Genomic DNA, 20,364 nt, shown 5'->3' with positions numbered 1-20,364 from the left:
CGTGCTGATTAAAAAGTTCATGTACTTTTAGCACCTTCATACTTGTATGTGAGGTTGTAAATGCTGACAGATGTTCAAATAAAACTTTGAAATGTCATGTGAAAGAAACCCCACCCACCCAGGACCCCCTTCCCCCCGACTCCAAAGTTACGTATGGAAGCTGGCGCGAATTTTAAATTTGTACACTTATTTGACAAAAAATGTTTTAACTCGTAGACTATTTGTCCAATCTACTTCGGGTAACTTTTGTGTTTCAGCTAAAACATCAGAGCAAAAAAAGCTTTGGAGTCAAAGCGCCAAAGCCAATAATAGGGGTTGGGTGGGCCGCGGCCCCCAACTTTCAATGAAAAAATCATAAAAAATGTGTAGTTTGCCCCCTCTTCCCCCGCTATTTTTGGAAGGGGACGCAAAATTTAGCCTTATTTTCAAAGAATGGTCCTTTCTCAACCGAATGAAAGTCATTTCATGTTCCTGGGTGCATTACATTATAGAATATGTGAAAAAACTCCCCATTTTTATATTTTTTTCATTGAAAGTTGGGGACCGCGGCCCACCTAACCCCTCTTATTGGCTTTGGCGTTTTGATTTCTGCACGTTGCATGCCCTGTTGGTCTAGCTGCAAAACAAAAGTTACCCGAAGTAGATTGGTCAAATAGTCGACGAGCTATAACATTTTTTGTCAAATAAGTGTACGAATTTAAAATTCGCGCCAAAAGGCCTCGGCGAAACCGAAAAAATGTTATAACTCGTAGACTATTTGACCAATCTACTTCGGGTAACTTCTGTCTTTCAGATAAAACATCAGGGCATGCCTGTGCAGGAATCGAAACGCCAAAGCTAATAAGAGGGGTTGGGTGGGCCTCGGCCTCCGAAATATAACTTTTTTTCTGAAATAAGAGTAAAAATTTAAAAATCGCGCGCAAAGGCGGCGGCCAGAGAGAGAGAGAGAGAGGTTACTTTCGAAAACCCGCTCGGAGTGTAAATGGCATAATTAGAATTATGATTCAGGAACAGTCAGTTGCTCAACTTTTGCCATTCGTGTTATTAGTTTTGGGTGTGGTATTTAGAATGGAGCTTCTCACCAAATATTTCCAAGAGCACCCAAGATTTTTAATATTCAAGTAAAAGGATCCTCTCTTAATCCACACCTAACGCACGTTACACGTCATACTAAATTTTTTGCTATACTGTGAAAATGTAGTTGATTTTTCTTGTAAATGTTAAACTCTTCAGGGGCTCAATAACCCAGTAGGAAGTGGTACACAGAGGGCAGTTATTATCTTGCCCTGAGGGCCAGTACCCCCTCTTCTGTCGCACAGAGTACATTATTTTGGGGGATTTTGTGAAATCCATTTTCTCCAATATTGAAACTTTTGTGAACATTTCTGTCGAACCGAATATTATCCAGTGTGTTATGATCAGTAGCGAAGCGTAGTCTTACGAAGGAGGCAAGCAATGTTTCAGTACAACAAAACATGTAGTACAACGACATGCCGAGGGGAAAGATTCAAGGTTTATAGCCTCATTTACCCAGTCGCTGGATTTGTCAAAATATCGTAATAAAGTGACTGTACTAAAAATAAACCATATGATCCGCAAACGTCACATTTACTTTTTTAAAAAAATCCAGGTAACGTTATTCATATGATATTAAACGTTTTTCATATGCGAACTTTCCGCATACGACTAAAGGGAGACGGAATTTCTTACTTACTTATTAGTACCTTTATTTGTTCATTATTATTTAATATGGTCAAACGGTGACCAAACCGATTTAGATTAAAAAAAATGGGAATCATTTGTTTATTTTAAGCTGCATGATGTAATTTAGTATTTTTGGGCACCCTAAAAACCGCATTGGAGTAACTTAAACACTAAATAAAAAGTTAAACACAAACAATAAAAAAATCATTTCAAAGCAAAGAAACACATGCATAGACGATGTACTCACCACAATAAATTTCAAACTCTTGGTCCATTGGATGCCACCCTTTGGAAATGTCGCACAAAGCCCCTTGGGCTAACTTGTTTTTAAGTCCGGTAAATGCGGTGTTGGTATCTCTCTCGAGCTAAACGAAGCAATTTTCAATTGCTCAATAATACACCCGCACTTCACATCAACCGTTCCTAAATACGCGTTCATTCCGATAAATTCACAGCACAAAACACGAAGCAACAAACACTCACACTATCCCACGCGCTTTCCACAACTGCAAGCATCCACACAAGATCACTTTGAAAATCTCTGAAACAACAGAAAGTGATACCAACCTATTTCCTTAATTTTTTTTATCCGTCACAAAAGATATATCAGTTTGGAGATAAAAATTACGCGGAGGAATCAGAATCATTTCAGCAGAACGAATATGTACATTAATATTTAAGTAATAAAGTGTCATTCAATGGCGTGCCCGGGGCGAAGGGGGGGGGGTGGATGGTAGACATAACCCCCTTTTGGCCCAGTATATCTAAGAAAAAACGTCAAAGGAAGGAAAAGATGACAAAATGTGGACCGTAAAAAGACCCTGGGAAAACCACTTGCGTCATAATAATAGAACTTAAAACATATTCGGGCCTCCCCGATGGCGCAGTGGTAATGTCGTCGCCTTGTAATCAAGGGGTTCCGGGTTCGATACCCGGTGGAGGCACAAGTGTTTCAGATCCCATTTTAAACTGTAGGTCCAGTTCCGATTAGCTTTACTGTGCATAAAGTGGACTTAAAACAACAAATCAATCAATCAATCATTAAAACATATTCTTGTGCTCATAATATGCAGAATGTATACGATTTACTTCTATGCCATGTACAAATATCAGTAGATAGTTCTTTCTCAGATAGCTTTATTTTCACCCCAAGTTTTATTCAAAAGCAGTCAATTTATTGATTGTAAAATTTGTGAAAGAGCTCACTTGAATTACTGCGTAAATAATTTGGCAGTTGCAAACACTGGTAGCGGTCAACACTTCTGGCGTAATTTGAGCTGGACCGACCAGGAAGCAGGGTACAGGACCAAGGTCCGTCCAATCTTCCCTCCCTCCCTGAGAAAACTCTTCACGGGGGTGCAGAAATTCCACTGCCCCAACTCCCAATGTCAACTTTTTTTACGCGTTTTACATTTCGCGAAATCTAAAATAATTTGTAATATAATATGATATATATGGAATTTAGAACAGTGATAATAACTTCTTTTAGTTATTTTATGACTAACAATTATTATTATATTTGCGATCTTGTTTACGTGTTCATGAAGACAAATATTCGTTACTAGTTTTTGCTGGCTACGTACCTATAGATGAATCCTTCTGCTTTCGGTTGAACTCGGCTATTTTCGGGAATCACGCAAGCTCGGAAAGCACAGCTTTTTGTAGAAGCTTTGTGGACGGGTTCCACCAGAATTTAACGCTTCGCCATGTGACTCCTTCGGAGGCCTTATTTTCCCGCAGAACGGCTGCAAGCATTGAGGCTGGTGCTTGCTACAGAGCTGCTGGGGGAGTTTGCGGCCGCATTTTTTCGCGAAATCGAGTGCGATGGAAACTAAATACGGTTAGAACATTAAGTACATTAAATGATATTCGAATTATGCAAGCAGTGCTTGCATTGCTTGTACTATATCTTCGCCTCTGGTTATGATTATATTATGATCTACGATGCTCATATGAAAGCTTTTAACTGGGGATAGCGTCTTCCCATTTTAAGCATTGCACTGCCCTTCCGCTAGGCTTTTCACTGAATAACCTTGTGATGCCGACTGAGAGATGCCGACGTTGAGCTGGCGAAGTCAAGGATAGCTTTTGGGGTTGAAGTCCTACCCATCTCAAAATCCAAAATAGAAGTATTAACTATCAAATCAACAATTCCCCAAAACAACATTTTTAAAAAATATCTGAGCATGTAATAGCCTATTTGTTTTGTTAATTAGCAAGCAAAAAATACATACAATAGTTGATGCACTAAACATTTGGCCGCATAAAGTCCTTCCTCCTCCAAGAAAGAATCCTGTCTGCGCCACCGTGTGGAAGTAAAAGCAAATGTTTTCAATATTCTTCCCCAGTTATTATCAGAGATTCATATTCTAATTTTGTATCCAGAATCTACTACACTTATGTATATATCTGTAACATAAATTGGGAAGGATGGGTATTTGTAGAAAAAAATCACCTGACGGCAAGAGAAACAATAAATAAAGTGTCCATCATTATTTTCATTCAGTTTGTTTTGCACACCGTGATGATAATGAATTGAAATAAGAAAGTCAATAAGTTGAGGTCATCACCTGCTTCGAATCAACAGAATTCCATTCCTTCTAGCGTTGTCAATACGTTTAGTATTCTCGTTAGTTTTCCACTTGCGGGGGGCCACAGAAGGCTGCGATACGCCACTACTCTAGGTCCAGTCACAATTAGCCTTACTGTGCATAAAGTGGACTTAAAACACCAACTCAAACAAGATATTTATAACTCCTTTACTAACTGGTTCAAGGTGCCAATAAATTACAAAAATAGTTAAAATTGTTTTATTGTGAACAAGCTTTTCTTTAGTTTTTGGTTTCTATTAGAGTAAATCAATTGAATATCATATATTGCATTCTCGTTTCACTTTTACTGTGCATATTTTGTTGGTGTAGATCTGTTAATGATCTCTTGAAGGAGAGAGAGAGAGAGAGAGAGAGAGAGAGAGGAATAATCCAACACTCATAACCACAATACTTTGTGTGTGTTTTCGATATTTTCCTTAGTAAAGTATATTTGAAGTCAAAACTAATTGCGTATGTTTTGTTATAACTAGAGTGCGGATTTTGCATATTTGCATATTTTATTCCGGTCCTCTAATTAATATGCAACTGGGTTTTAAAGTTGTTTCAGAGCATTCCGAACCGAAGTAGGGGGGTTTTAAAGTGCATATAAATGCATATTTAAGATGTTCGTGCATATTTACTTCGTAAGCGCATATAAATGCATATTACGTGAAAAAATCATTAAATTGATAGTTTTTTTTAAAATATATTTGTTTACTTGGTTAATGTTTCGTCTGTGGAATATGTTTCTGAGAGTAAAATTTTCAAGCACAGGTGTTCGAAAACCTCTGTTTATGCGCTGCAGGGCAAAGCCAATTGGCTTCGTAAATGCACACTTTGGATCCCTCCCTTCGATTGTGACGCACCTGGAGACAGAGGGAATGTCTTTGTTTTCTGCTCTCACTCTTTGGGAAAATGTCAAGAAAGAAATTGTATCCCTTCCAACATCAGTGGGGAGAATTATTACAGAAAAGGTAGATAAAGTTCCAAGAACCCAGGTTTGAATTTTTTGTGCAAAGTGAAAGCACTGCTACAAGGTGAATCAACAGAACTATTACAAGATCTCACGCCAGAGGACATAGCTGCATTGAAATATTGTCCAGTGACAAGTTGTAGTGTGGAGCGCACCTTTACTTCATACAAGGATATACTAACTGATAAACGGAAAAATTTCAATCTAACTAATTTAGAGAGATATGTTGTAGTGCACTGCAATTTACATAAATTCAAAACTACTTAACGATTTTCGTTATATTTTGTTTAACAACTGGAAATAGTAAATTCAATTTAATACAAGATTTTGCAACCTTACTTGACATGGGAGCTGTTGTTAATTCGTCTTTACCTTCAATGGTCACTATGTGTCTGTAGTACTTTTAAAAAATATGTATTTCGAGGAATTTTTTTGTGCCTATATTTTTCCTTTAGTGCATAATTTGCATATTTGAGTACATATTTTACTTGTTTTTAGTGCATAGATGCATGCATATTTTCCACTTTCTTAGTGCATATTTATCCGCACTTTAGTTATAACTAAAACTATCCCCCCCGGAAATTTTTGGTGAGGGATTTTTGAGGCCAAGGTTGCTGGTGGGGAAAACCCTCCCTGTGCCCCCAACACCAGGATTTCGAACCCTGTATCGTACCCTACCCTTGTTTTCAATCTAGTGAACTGCGTTAGACTAGCAGAGTGGTAGAGCAGTCATTTTTATTAGTATATTCTAAATTCTAAACGCCTTTAGAATCTGCTGAACCATATAAAATTCGATGGTAACCCATTAAAACATATACATGATTTCTTCAGTGTTGGTGGAAATAACGAAGTCATAACAGCACTGAACTGGATCTCATTCCAGTGTGTTGGACGTTGGACACGGCACTGATACATACCAATTTCATTAAGCGTTCTTAATTTCATTAGCGGGGAGAGAGGGGGGGTTTCACAAAAGCTATTAAAATTATTACATTGCATGAAAGAGCTACAAAGAGAGCGCTTGTTGTGCGTTGCTAAGGAGCTTTCAGACCCAAGTTACGAGATATACGCGACAAGCAAGGAACGACACCTGTCGCTTGGTAATGAACCCTTAGTAATAAATGCAACCTTTCAAAACGAAGGAGAATAGTGTCGCTTGTCGCTCGGCTTGGGCCGTTTTCTCAGTATCGTGTATCGTGTCGCCTCGGTTTGTTGGTAGTACATACGTGACGAATACTTGCTTATATATAGGGGCTCTCGTCGCTTGAAAGATGGGATTTATTTCACAGCCTCTTGGGTGCAAACGTCCCGTGTGGCTTGTCACTCGTCACGTGTTGCTTCGGTCTGAATGCTCCCACAGTGTAGGATGGATAAACAGGGGATGGAAGCCACAAAAACAACAAGGTAGATTCCTTAAACTACAGAGCTAATGGTAATTAACAAACTGTATTTTAATTATTAATTGCCTTATGACTAAGGAACCTTATTTATTCTCACTATACAGTGAGCAAATTGTTTTCAAATTGAAATCATTTTCGGGAATAACATTTTGTGATATCTCCCACTTTTAACTTCCCTTGGCGTGGTATTCTGTATTACTTCTACGAGACGAGGCATCTCGTCTTGTTTCTAGACGAGACACGAGGTGAGACGAAACAGACCAAAGTCTTGTCTGGTCTCGTTTTGTGGTCAACACTACTTTTCTGCCACTTAAGGGTAATCGCGAAGATGAAGATGAGTGATGATAATTATGAAGATGATGCCGACCTCCGAGCAGGGTTTCGGAGCGGAGCGTACTAAAGGAGCGCTCCGGAGCGACTTCGAAGCGTCAGTTCTACTCCGCTCCTCGCTCCGGAGCGGAGCGTGGTACGACAGCACTCCGATCCGGAGCGGAGTGGTTCGAATTCTTGAGAGACACGCTCCGCTCAGGAGCGGAGTGGTTCGACTTTTTGAGTCGCACGCTCCGATCCGGAGCGGAGCGTGATACAGGAGTACTCCGCTCCGGAGCGGAGTGGTTCAGATTTTTTAGACACACGCTCCGATCCGGAGCGGAGCGTGAGACAACAGCACTCCGCTCCGGAGCGTGGTGCTTTTGACAGCACACTCCGATCCGGTTACACGAATGCTGTAATGCAACTATGAATAATGGGAATGTGCACATTAAAGCCGACTTCCGTGACGGAGTGGTTATAGTAGAACCACATGGAAAAGAGCCTGCAGTCCTGTTTCCACGTACTCTAGTTGTTTGTCTGTATGATCGCCCCCGCTTGGAGGGGAGGGACAGAGTGGATTATGCTTCCTTATGGCCCTAGTCGAACGGGTGAAGGGGGAGGTGCGCGGGGACTTTTGGCCGAAGCTTTTTTGTTTGTGGTCGCTCTACAGCACAGCACCCTATGACGTCAGGGATCCTTGGGGTGGTTCAAATCCCGGCATGGGATTGTACAGGGTCAATGAAGTTAGTAATAAGTTTGATTTATACACTTGTATGTTGAATTGTATCTTCTGCAAATATGCTGTATAAAGAAACAAACTGCCGGAGTACTAAGTGAGGCGAGTGTACAATCTTTGTGTGTATCGTTCATCAATTTAATCATAACATCGATCATCCCCATCTTCGCGATTAGTCAAAAGCGACAAAGAAGAGAAGTAAAATGAACTAAATCAATCAATCAATCATGCACATTAAACATTGGTAAAACAATACAAGAATGTTGTTTTGGCTCAATAAAGAGAGAGAGAGAGAGAGAGAGATTGATTGATTGATTTGGTGTTTTAAGTCCACTTTATGCACAGTAAGGCTAATTGGGACTGGACCTACAGTTTAAAGTGGGATCCGAACCACTATGTGCCTCCACCGGTTATCGAACCCGGGACCCCTTGATTACAAGGCAACGACGCTACCACTGCGCCATCAGGGAGGCCCTAGAGAGAGAGAGAGAGAGATAGTACATAAATTGTTCATTTGATGTAAGTTGAAATATGAATTACGTAAATAGTATTTCTGTATTGAGATGTACTATTTTGTATTGTGACTCTTAGATATAAGAGTTTGACTGTTATGTGTTGAATGGGTTACGAATAATTTCAAGCAATCAGTTTTTCTGCTTTGCGGATTTGTCCGACCCACCTCCTCCATACAACAGACAGCTTCGTTTTGTGCCGTATTCCGTGTTCCTTGCAGGTGAATCAGTGCAATCGGCTATCGCATTGATCTTGTGCCCGTTTCAAGAGGGAAGGAGAGTGAAACTGGCGCATAGCTTGTTTGTGTGTGCTTTTTCGGGGTTGACAACTTCGTTCGCTGCGCTGTACGTTGCGTTCGACTTATCCGTACATGGTAGAGACATCGCATTTGCCAGACAGATCCGGTGTTGCCAGTTATATTGGAATTATGCTACACCAATTCTGGCTAGATTGTTCTCTTTTAAAAGTATTACTTGCGCGCGTTGTTCTTCTCTTCACTGTCATAAAAAGAAGCTTTTAAAAGCTGTGTTCTCTTGTATCATTACATGCATATTACGTGTGCTTGTCAACGATGATGTATGGACATTTAATGAAATTTTTAACGCCACTGATACATGGACGTCTTCAGGATCTTTTCCAGGAAGGGACAAGCAAGATATTTTTCCAAGGGAAGGGGGCAGAATGAGGCAGAATTTCCCCAAAATAGTATTACTCCCTTTAAAAAAAATCTACAGTTTGAAGTTATCATGTTCCTGCAACGCCCTTGCAATAGTTAATATATATTACTGTGACTGAAATGAAATTATATGAAATACATACTTTTTGATTGACTTTCATTTCCGGGTGGCGTGGACCCCTCCCTTCCGGACATCCATGCGAATGGAGAAATCATTCCAACCAGTCTCGGTTAATGGAATTATAAGGTGACTAGATTTGTTAAATCAATACACAAGAACAAAAAAGAAAAATCCGTAATTGTTAATTCTATCCATAATAAGCCACGAGAATCATGGAAGATCTATACTGTAATAATGAATTGAAGGAAACCATGCCGAGGTTTTATTTATAGTCTACCTGTTCAAGTAGGAATGGAAAGGTGCACAAAAAGAATTACAAAAATGTATGTAAAAGAAAACCAAGTATTTCGATCAAGCTATTTCTATAATTGTAATCAACAATGACCAATTGTCCTTTCAACTAAGTATAAGTTTCAATTTGTTTTTTCCGGACTATTATCTTTGCCTTGTCGGTAAAAAAATAGGACACCGAAACTATGGAAAAGAAATATAGTGTGATAGAGAAACAAACACAAAGGAAACACCAATGACATTAAGGCGGGTAAAACCAACACCATTTGTCGTTGAGAGCTGAACTCACATCCACGAACTCGCAGAAATATTCCCATGGAATTCGTTATTCGTCTGATATTGAATACCCAATGATGCTTTCTGTTATGTAATAGACACTTATGAAGTGAATACATTATTAGAACTTTGTCAGATTTCAGAAAACACACACACACACACACGTAAAAGATATGAATAAGAGGTTGTTCATTTGGAAATTAATTTCCAAGTTGTATTTTTATGCTCTTGTGAATAGATGTAAAGGTAAGTGAAGTCTCTTGTTGTTAAACAGAATTACAAATGTATATTTGCTTAAGGATTAATTTATCACAATATACATTGCAATTATACATTCAACATACGTTGAAACAATGCCTTTTGTTATGAACTTTTGGTGGATTTAAGACTCAACAATACGCTATCGAGAATAGACCTACAGTTTAAATCCTACCTAAAGTGGGATTCGAGCCACTATATCCCTCCACCGGGTATCGATCCCAGTGCCCCTTCATTACCAGGCGACGTTGTTACTACTATGTTATCGGGGTACAGCGCGCTACTTTTTTTCAGTACACATTTATCAATTCTCTCATTATCATTGTCGTGATTAGCCAAAATTCAAAGCTAAGTAAATAAAATCAAATCAAATGCCATCAGTGAGGAAGGCACGTATTGCTCGCAGCCCTGTTTTTCAAAATGAAACCATAAAATTCAGGACATGCCCTTCTCCAAGAAGATAATATTACATTTTGTGTTTATCACGGTTATTAAGGTTTATACATCTTGTTTCGACTTATCTGCTGACTACACATTGTTAATTACTGAAAATGTGCTTTCAGTTTGCTGTGTACAACGTACTTAATACAAAAAATATTAATTTTATACGTATACGTTTTCTGGCTTTCTAGACGCAGAAAGTTAAATATAGCAACATTCCATTCGTTGTTTTTCCAATTTTTTTGCAATTTTCTTATGACCACCATGCCTTTTTCCAGGTTACTGCTTACAAACTTGAAATGTTAGATATGGCAACCAGACATTTTGTAATTTTTTCAGTAGTATAAGTATGTAACCATTAAATACCTATTTCAACTTCCTGCCTTTAAAATTGGGGAAAAGAATGGATATGACAACCCTGTATTTCATACTATTTAAATTCCCCGGTTCGGCTGTATACAAACAGCATTCCGATTTTCAACTTTATACCTTCATAAAATTAAACCAAATGTGGAAACTTACATTTTTGGTTAAGCCGGTTTCAACTTTCTAGTGTCAGGATTTTTAAAAAGTTAGATATGAAAATTCTGTATTTCAAATTAAAACGTTTCCTAATTGGCCGTGTTTACGGTAACATTAATAAGCATGATTCCGATTTTCAACTTCATACATTCAAAAATCGAAAAGTTAAAATTAGCAACCTGAATTTCCAATTACTTTACTCTTTTCCCTTTCGCTACATTCAAAGTATCATACATAACCAGCGTAAAAGAAAGTTAGATATGGCAATCATACACCAGCGAGTGTTTTGCATGAACACCTGTCTGCCTTTTAACTTCCTCCGTACATGTTGCTTCGAATTTCCTCTGCGCGCTTTTGGCTTTTAGAAGGTCGAATGGATTCTCTACAGTAGTTTCGCCAGTGTTACTCGAACCAATATCCCGGAATAACTCACTTCTCCCGCGGCGTGGACTGTAACGTCGGGCCGATAGGCCGAAGTGCTTAGCCCGAACCAGAAGTTGAACCGAAATGAGTTTCAGTCGCGATCCCTGATGGCAGGAAATGAGAGAGTGGTTTCATTCTCTCAACTTATAAAACCACAGGTGCCACACCTGCTATTGAAATATATTGTCCCCAGAAGTAGTAGTAGAGTAGTAAAAGTGATAATGAAAATGTAATAATAATAATAATATTGCTCTCTTCACGAAAACAGTCCAGTGAAGATCGAAGCTTCCCCTTGCCTTCTCCACACCCCTGGCCCTCCAGGTGTGCCACACTTCTTCTACGCTTCACAGTTGACACATTTCGCGTTGTACGTATGCAGTTGATTGTTCCTTCCCTGGTGTCTTGTGCAGGGTTTCGGAGCGGAGCGGATCAACGCTCCGACTGTTGCCCACGCTCCGGAGCGAGGAGCGAGATTCTATGAAATGGTTCGCTCCGCTCCGGAGCGGAGCGATGTCTTAGCCCGCTCCGCTCCGGAGCGGAGCAGCGGAAATCGGAAAATTTGTCGCTCCGCTCCGGAGCGAAGTTTTAGAAAATGGTTCACTCCGCTCCGGAGCGGAGCGCCACCTTGACACGCTCCGCTCCGGATCGGAGCAGAGGAAGTTGGAAAGTTTCTCGCTCCGCTCCGGAGCGAGGAGCGAAATTTTAGGAAACGGTTCACTCCGCTCCGGAGCGAGGAGCGATATTCAAAGAACTTGCCCACTCCGCTCCGGAGCGACTCCGGAGCGCTCCGAGGCTGGATAATACGAGTGTATACAGAAAATTAACGATCAAAGGTTCCGAGTACCTTAGTAATTTTGATTGTGGAATTTGTACGGCATTTGAAAATCACCCGTTATTGTTGTTATAAAACTGATTATTACTAAAGCTAACGCCACGGAAACAGTCCAGAAAAGATTACGTCACTCACCTACAGTGTTGCCAATAAGCAAGGAATAATCCTTACACAATACAACAGGGAAGGCACAATCAACCGCATACGTACGGTCACGGACACTGCCGGCTTGTAATGAATACATTGACGTTCAATGGAATCGTTACAAGCCGGCAGTGTCCGTGACGTAGAACGCGCAATGTGTCAACTGTGAAGCGTAGAAGAAGTGTGGCAAACCTGGAGTGCCAGGGGTGTGGAGGAGGCAAGGGGAAGCTTCGATCTTCACTGGACTGTTTTCGTGAAGAGAGCGATATTATTATTATTATTATTATTATTATTATTATTATTATTATTATATTCTCATTATCACTTTTACTACTCTACTACTACTTCTGGGGACAATATATTTCAATAGCAGGTGTGGCACCTGTTGTTTTATAAGTTGAGAGAATGGAACCACTCTCTCATTTCCTGCCACCAGCGATCGCGACTGAAACTCATTTCGGTTCAACTTCTGGTTCGGGCTAAGCACTTCGGCCTATCGGCCCGACGTTACAGTCCACGCAGGGGGAGAAGTGAGTTATTCCGGAATATTGGTTCGAGTAACACTGGCGAAACTACTGCAGAAAATCCATTCGACCTTCTAAAAGGCCAGGAGCGCGCAGGGGAAAGCCGAAGCAACTTGTATGGAGGAAGATAAAAGGCAGACAGGTGTTCATTCAAAATACTCCCTGGTGCATGATTGCCATATCTTACTTTATTTTACGCTGGTTATGTATGATACTTTGAATGTAGCGAAAGGGAAAAGTTTAAAGTAATTGGAAATTCAGGTTGCTAATTTTAACTTTTCGATTTTTGAATGTATGAAGTTGAAAATCGGAATCATGCTTATTAATGTTACCGTCGGCCAATAAGGAAACGTTTTAATTTGAAATAGCTACAGAGTTTTCATATCTAACTTTTTAAAAATCCTGACATTAGAAAGTTGAAAACCGGCTTAACCAAAAATGTAAGTCGCCACATTTGGTTTACTTTTATGAAGGTATAAAGTCGAAAATCGGAATGCTGTTTTTATACAGCCGAACCGGGGAATTTAAATAGTATGAAATACAGGGTTGTCATATCGATTCTTTTTCTCAATTTTAAAGGCAGGAAGTTGAAATAGGTATTTAATGGTTACATACGTATACTACTGCAAAAATTACAAAATGTCTGTTTGCCATATCTAACATTTCAAGTTTGTAAGCAGTAACCTGGAAATAGGCATGGTGGTTATAAGAAAATTGCAAACATTTTGGAAAAACAACGAATAGAATGTTGCTATATTTAACTTTCTGAGTCTAGAAAGCCAGAAAACGTATGTATACGTATAAAATAAATATTTTTTGTATTGTGTACATTGTACACAGCAAACTGAAAGCAAGTTTTCAGTAATGAACAATGTGTAGTCAGCAGATAAGTCGAAACAAGATGTATAAACCTTAATAACCGTGATAAACACAAAATGTAATATTATCTACTTGGATAGGGGCATGTCCTGAATTTTATGGTTTCATTTTGAAAAACAGGGCTGCGAGCAATACGTGCCTTCCTCACTGATGGCATTTGATTTTATTTTTGTTACTTAGCTTTGAATTTTGGCTAATCGCGACAATGATAATGAGAGAATTGATAAATGTGTACTGAAAAAAAGTAGCGCGCTGTACCCCGATAACATAGTAGTAACAACGTCGCCTGGTAATGAAGGGGCACTGGGATCGATACCCGGTGGAGGGATATAGTGGCTCGAATCCCACTTTAGGTAGGATTTAAACTGTAGGTCTATTCTCGATAGCGTATTGTTGAGTCTTAAATCCACCAAAAGTTCATAACAAAAGGCATTGTTTCAACGTATGTTGAATGTATAATTGCAATGTATATTGTGATAAATTAATCCTTAAGCAAATATACATTTGTAAATCTGTTTAACAATAAGAGACTTTACTTTCCTTTACATCTATTCACAAGAGCATAAAAATAAAACTTGGAAATTCATTTCCAAACGAACAACCTCTTATGCATATATTTTAGGTGTGTGTGTGTGTGTGTGTATGTGTGTGTGTGTGTGTGTGTGTGTGTGTGTGTGTGTGTTTTCTGAAATCTGGCAAAGTTTTAATAATGTATTCACTTCATAAATGTCTATTAAATAACAGAAAGCATCATTGGGTATTCAATATCAGACGAATAACGAATTCCATGGGAATATTTCAGCGTGTTCGTGGATGTGAGTTCAGCTCTCAACGACAAATGGTGTTGGTTTGACTCGCCTTAATGTCATTGGTGTTTCCTTTGTGTTTGTTTCTCTATCACACTATATTTCTTTTCCATAGTTTCGGTGTCCTATTTTTTTACCGACAAGGCAAAGATAATAGTCCGGAAAAAACAAATTGAAACTTATACTTAGTTGAATGGACAATTGGTCATTGTTTATTACAATTATAGAAATAACTTGATCGAAATACTTGGTTTTCTCTTACATACATTTTTGTAATTCTTTTTGTGCACCTTTCCATTCCTACTTGAACAGGTAGACTATAAATAAAAACTCGGCATGGTTTCCTTCAATTCATTATTACAGTATAGATCTTCCATGATTCTCGTGGCTTATTATGGATAGAATTAACAATTACGGATTTTTCTTTTTTGTTCTTGTGTATTGATTTAACAAATCTAGTCACCTTATAATTCCATTAACCGAGACTGGTTGGAATGATTTCTCCATTCGCATGGATGTCCGGAAGGGAGGGGTCCACGCCACCCGGAAATGAAAGTCAATCAAAAAGTATGTATTTCATATAATTTCATTTCAGTCACAGTAATATATATTAACTATTGCAAGGGCGTTGCAGGAACATGATAACTTCAAACTGTAGATTTTTTTTAAAGGGAGTAATACTATTTTGGGGAAATTCTGCCTCATTCTGCCCCCCTCCCTTGGAAAAATATCTTGCTTGTCCCTTCCTGGAAAAGATCCTGAAGACGTCCATGTATCAGCGGCGTTAAAAATTTCATTAAATGTCCATACATCACCGTTGACAAGCACACATAATATGCATGTAATGATACAGGAGAACACAGCTTTTAAAGGCTTCTTTTTATGACAGTGAAGAGAAGAACAACGCGCGCAAGTAATACTTTTAAAAGAGAACAATCTAGCCAGAATTGGTGTAGCATAATTCTCATACAACTGGCAACACTGGATCTGTCTGGCAATGGCGATGTCTCTATTATACGGATACTTCGAACGCAATGTACAGCGCAGCGAACGAAGTTATCAACCCCGAAAAAGCACACACAAACAAGCTATGCGCCAGTTTCACTCTCCTTCCCTCTTGAAACGGGCACAAGATCAATGCGATAGCCGATTGCACTGAGTCACCTGCAAGGAACACGGAATACGGCACAAAACGAAGCTGTCTGTTGTATGGGGGAGGTGAGTCGGACAAATCCGCAAAGCAGAAAAACTGATTGCTTGAAATTATTCGTAACCCATTCAACACATAACATTCAAACTCTTATATCTAAGAGTCACAATACAAAATAGTTCATCTCCATACAGAAATACTATTTACGTAATTCATATTTCAACTTATATCAAATGAACAATTTACGTACTATAGCTCTCTCTCTCTCTCTCTCTCTCTCTCTCTCTCTCTCTCTCTCTCTCTATTGAGCCAAAACAACATTCTTGTATTGTTTTACCAATGTTTAATTTGCATGATTGATTGATTGATTTAGTTCATTTTACTTCTCTTCTTTGTCGCTTTTGGCTTTTAGTTTGATGAACTAACCTAATTGTAATTAAATAATGGCGGAACATTTAAATTTGTATATTTCCAAAATGTAAGATTTTATCAACGTTAAAGAAATAATTGTTAACTCAAATGAATATGTAAACTTTCTTTGTAAATTATTAATTGCCAAACTATGTATTTTTCAAATATCTTTCTGTTGTAATTTAGAGTATTGTAATAAGAAATTACCTAAAGATAGGTGTTCGAGGCTGGAACTTTGGGTATAAATACGAAGGAATTTGGTCCGTAAAGAGGTCTGTTCTGGTGTCAGTCTAGGTAGAAGTGAATAGGTGCAAGCCGCTCTTCTTTAAAGACCTAGACTGGCCAAATAGGAACGGTCTAATCTAGGAAGAAGTGAATAGGTGTATGCCGCTCTTCTGTAAAACCTAGGTTAGCCGAATGGGATATAAGTTCCAATTTAGGAAGAAGTGAATAGGTGCAAGCCGCTCTTCTGTAAAAACCTAAATTGGCAATCTCGGGTGAAAACTCCAAGTCTAGGAAGAAGTGAATAGGTGTATGCCGCTCTTCTGTAAAACCCTAGGTTTGGGCCACCCTAGTCTGACCTTTCTAGTAAGTTCGAAATTATCTATTAACCATTGATCTCCAAGTTCCAGTTGCGAGTTACCTAACCACTGGCTGTAAACACTCAAGCAGTAAATAAACTTTTCATTAAAACTTCACGACGTTGGTTGGATTTGTTCTGCACCTACCCTGAAGATAGGTTTCAGTGTAGACCCTTAGAGACTCCATGCTCCCGACTATAGGAGTAAAGGGTGAGGAAAGTTGCTAGGAACGTAACAGATCCTTTTTGGCGCCCATCGTGATGGCCACGACAGTTTAGAACTTCAACCACCGACGTTGGATACTGGGCATACAACGTAGAGGTTCGACAAATGAAGAATCCTGCCAGACGACTATTACGGAAGAGGTCCTCGTTAGAAGCGAAGTTGCAGTAGCGCCGTAGAAGCTGAAGAATCCTGACCGCTGCAGTTGAAGAAGATGACCAACGACGAGTAGAAGATTACTATAAGAAGCAATAACTTAAAGATTTCATTAGTTTGGAAAATATTCTTCAAGAAAAAGGACTTACATTTTAAAAGTGTGAAAACTCAAATATTAGTATTTAGTCATTTCTAAAAGGTATTTAAGGGGGGAACAAAGAAAATTAAACATGGCGACCTTTAAGTGCTGCACTGATGACTCCAAGTCCGAAAAAGGAACTGTCAAATGTCAAGAATGCGAGTGTTTGTTCCACTTGAGTTGTTTGAATATGGATGCCACGAAGGAAGATGTTGATAGAACTAGTTTTAAATGCCAAGGTTGTCAAAACAAATCTGAATCTGCGAACCAAATGATAGATTTATTGAAAACGTGGAGACAAGAAGATGAAGAAAAGAGACAGAAAGAGAGACAAGAAGATGAAGAGAAAAGACAGAAAGATGAAGAGAAGAGACAGAAAGAAAGACAAGAAGATGAAGAGAAGAGACAAAAAGAAAGAGAAGAAGATAGTAAAAAGATGAGAGAATTAATAGAGGAAGTAAGATTAGAGTGTAAGATCAATAAGAATGAGTTGCAAAAAACTGTAGAAGAATGCCAAAAGGGAATGAGGGCCGAAATGGAAGAATTTAAACAAGTAATGAGTCAAGAAGTGAAAGATCAGATGGAAGCAACCCAGAAAGCCTTATTGGAAGAAATAGATGAAGAAAAAAGTCAGAGGAAAACAAAAGAAACGGAATTAACAAGCTTATTTGAAAGTTTAAGGCTTGAAACTACCAAGAGCTTGATGGAAGAAAAACAGCGAAGAAGAAAGGAAATGGAAGACGAAATAAAGGAAGTACAATGGCAATTTCACAAAACTTCTAGTGAAATAGATTCTTTGGCCATGAAATTAGAACGTCTACCTTTGAGTGCTAATTCAGTAGACCAAAGTCAGAGGATTCACTCTGCCAATTTGGCCACTCCTATCGCTAGTGTATCTAAGAGGAGGTATACTGAAAGAAGTGACCTCTCATCCTCGAGTGCTACGTCCGACGAAGGTTCGGAGTTGACGCTCAAAGAAAATGAAACAGTCACAAGAATTCTTAAATCACCTTTCGGAAGAAGAGACTAACAACAGAGTTAGGAAATCCAAGTGTCGGAATTTTAGACTGGCAGATATAAAAGCTTTAGAGAAGTTTTCTGGAGAAATAAATTCAGTCTCGGCCGAACGATACATCGAAAGTTTAAAGACCTATCTGGATATAATGGAAGTTTCAGAATTTTACAGGTTGAAAATTTTACCTTCCTTAATGACAGGAAAGGCCAAATCCTGGTTTATAGCAAATGAAAGGAAGTGGAAGAGTTTTGATCAGTTCTGTTATGCATTTCGAAAGCAGTATGCTTCCTTAGAGGTTAAACAACGAGAAATGCAGCTGTTAAGGAATAAGAAATTTCAGAGGTCCCTTGGATTAACGTTAGAAGAATACTGCTGGGAAGTCTATGGAAACTACTGCAATCTGGTGGAAGTAGTAAATCAGGGTGAAGTCTTGCATTTGATAATCAGCCAACTTCCGGTGAAAGTTCGACAACTAGTATTGACTCGAGATCCTAAAACCATGGAACAACTAGCAAATTATCTTAGTCGATATGAAGCTTCCGAACAACTGGAGATAAGTAGGGGAGATAACCCCAAGGTGGAAGACAGAAGGCAGTTTCAACCCAGAGTTAGGCAGACTAATATAGTCTCGTCTAGGTTTAACAACGAAAGTGAAGGAGCGACCAGAACACCTCAGAATCCTAATAGGAACAATAATAGAAACCAGAGGGGTTACCAAGGGCGGAATTTCTATAGCAACGGCAATAGAAGTCAACCGAATAGACGACCATGGAATCAATCCCGTTTCCCCAACAACCACTTCAATAGAAATTCCAATACAAAGGAAATATCCTGCCAAACTGAAGAAGTCCAGACTGAGTTAAATCCTGTCGCTCCAGCTTGGGAAGGTTCAATGCTCCCAAATCAAAATTTAAACCAACCTTCGTTGTAAATGAATCTCTCTCATTTACAACGGAAGGGAAAACTGCATCGGAGAAAAATGAGAGTACCGACAATTTCCTCACCGAAGATTTTTTAGAAGTATTGCATTTAGAATTAGAAATCGAAAATGAGGAATGGGAAAAAATAGAAAAACCTGAACATAGGGGAATATTGTTGTCCAAGAAACCAGAAATTATCGCCCAAATTTTATGATTAAAAATTAAGTGCACTATAGATACAGGGAGTGAATGCACTATAATGAAATATAAAGTTTGGCTTAAGTTACGGGACAGGTTACCCGGACTTAAACTTCAGAAATGTTCGGGAGTGAAACTACGAGATTTTACTGGAAACGAAAGTTCTAGAATAGTAGGATGTAGAAGAATTCACTTTGAAATTGGGGGATGTGTATTTGAAGATTTGGTCTATGTAAGTCGGAATTTAGATGCTGACTTATTGATGGGCTACCCATTTTTGGAGAAATATTAGATACAAAAAACCAAAGACTGTATTTAATGAAAGAAGGACTGCTGGTGGAAGAAGAATTATTAGGAAGAAATACCTTGACGGGAAAAAATACGTCGGACTTTGAAAACAGTATTAGTCAAGTAATCATTGATGCCTGGATGGCCAATGAAGAAGAAATAAGACAGAAAACCTATTCTCCTGAGATACTCAGCTTTGAAAGGAGAGAAGAATTGATGCAGTTATTATTGGAATACCAGGAGATTTTTTCCTACAAACCGGGACTTGCAAAAAATGCTAAATGTACAATACCTCTGACGTCCCAGGAACCAGTATATTCTAGTCCGTATCCCATTCCGTTGGCAAAAGAGAGAAGTTGGAAGAAGAATTGGAACTATGGAAGGAGTGGGGTGTAATTCGGCAATGTCAGTCTCCATATCTAAACCCTTTGCTGGTGGTCAATAAACCTGATGGTTCGGTGAGACCGTGTATTGATTTCCGAAAGTTGAACAAGTTGATAATAACTCCAAAAAACACGGTACCAGTTTTACAGGAAGCCTTACAAAAATTCAGAGGAAAAAAGTATTTTAGTTGCCTAGACTTAGCTTCCGGATATCTGCAAATCCCTATAGACGATAAACATCAAGAATATACAGCTTTCTCATATAAAGGACGTTCCTGGTGTTTTACGAGAATGCCTTTTGGATTATCGAACGCTGTGGCTGTATTTATGCATGGCATGCAATCTTTGTTTGAACCTCACACTGAAGAGTTCCTAACCATCTACATAGATGACCTGCTGATCTTTGATGAAACTCTGGAAAATCATTTCAGCACATAAAGTGGGTTTTATCCAAGCTAAAGGCCGAAGGATTTACAGTA

The sequence above is a fragment of the Lepisma saccharinum genome, chromosome 13 (assembly GCF_977018435.1).
Source record: "Lepisma saccharinum chromosome 13, izLepSacc3.1, whole genome shotgun sequence".
In the NCBI taxonomy this organism is placed as follows: Eukaryota; Metazoa; Arthropoda; class Insecta; order Zygentoma; family Lepismatidae; genus Lepisma; species Lepisma saccharinum.
The sequence above is the reverse complement of the archived record's forward strand: the minus strand, read 5'-3'. Positions refer to the sequence as shown.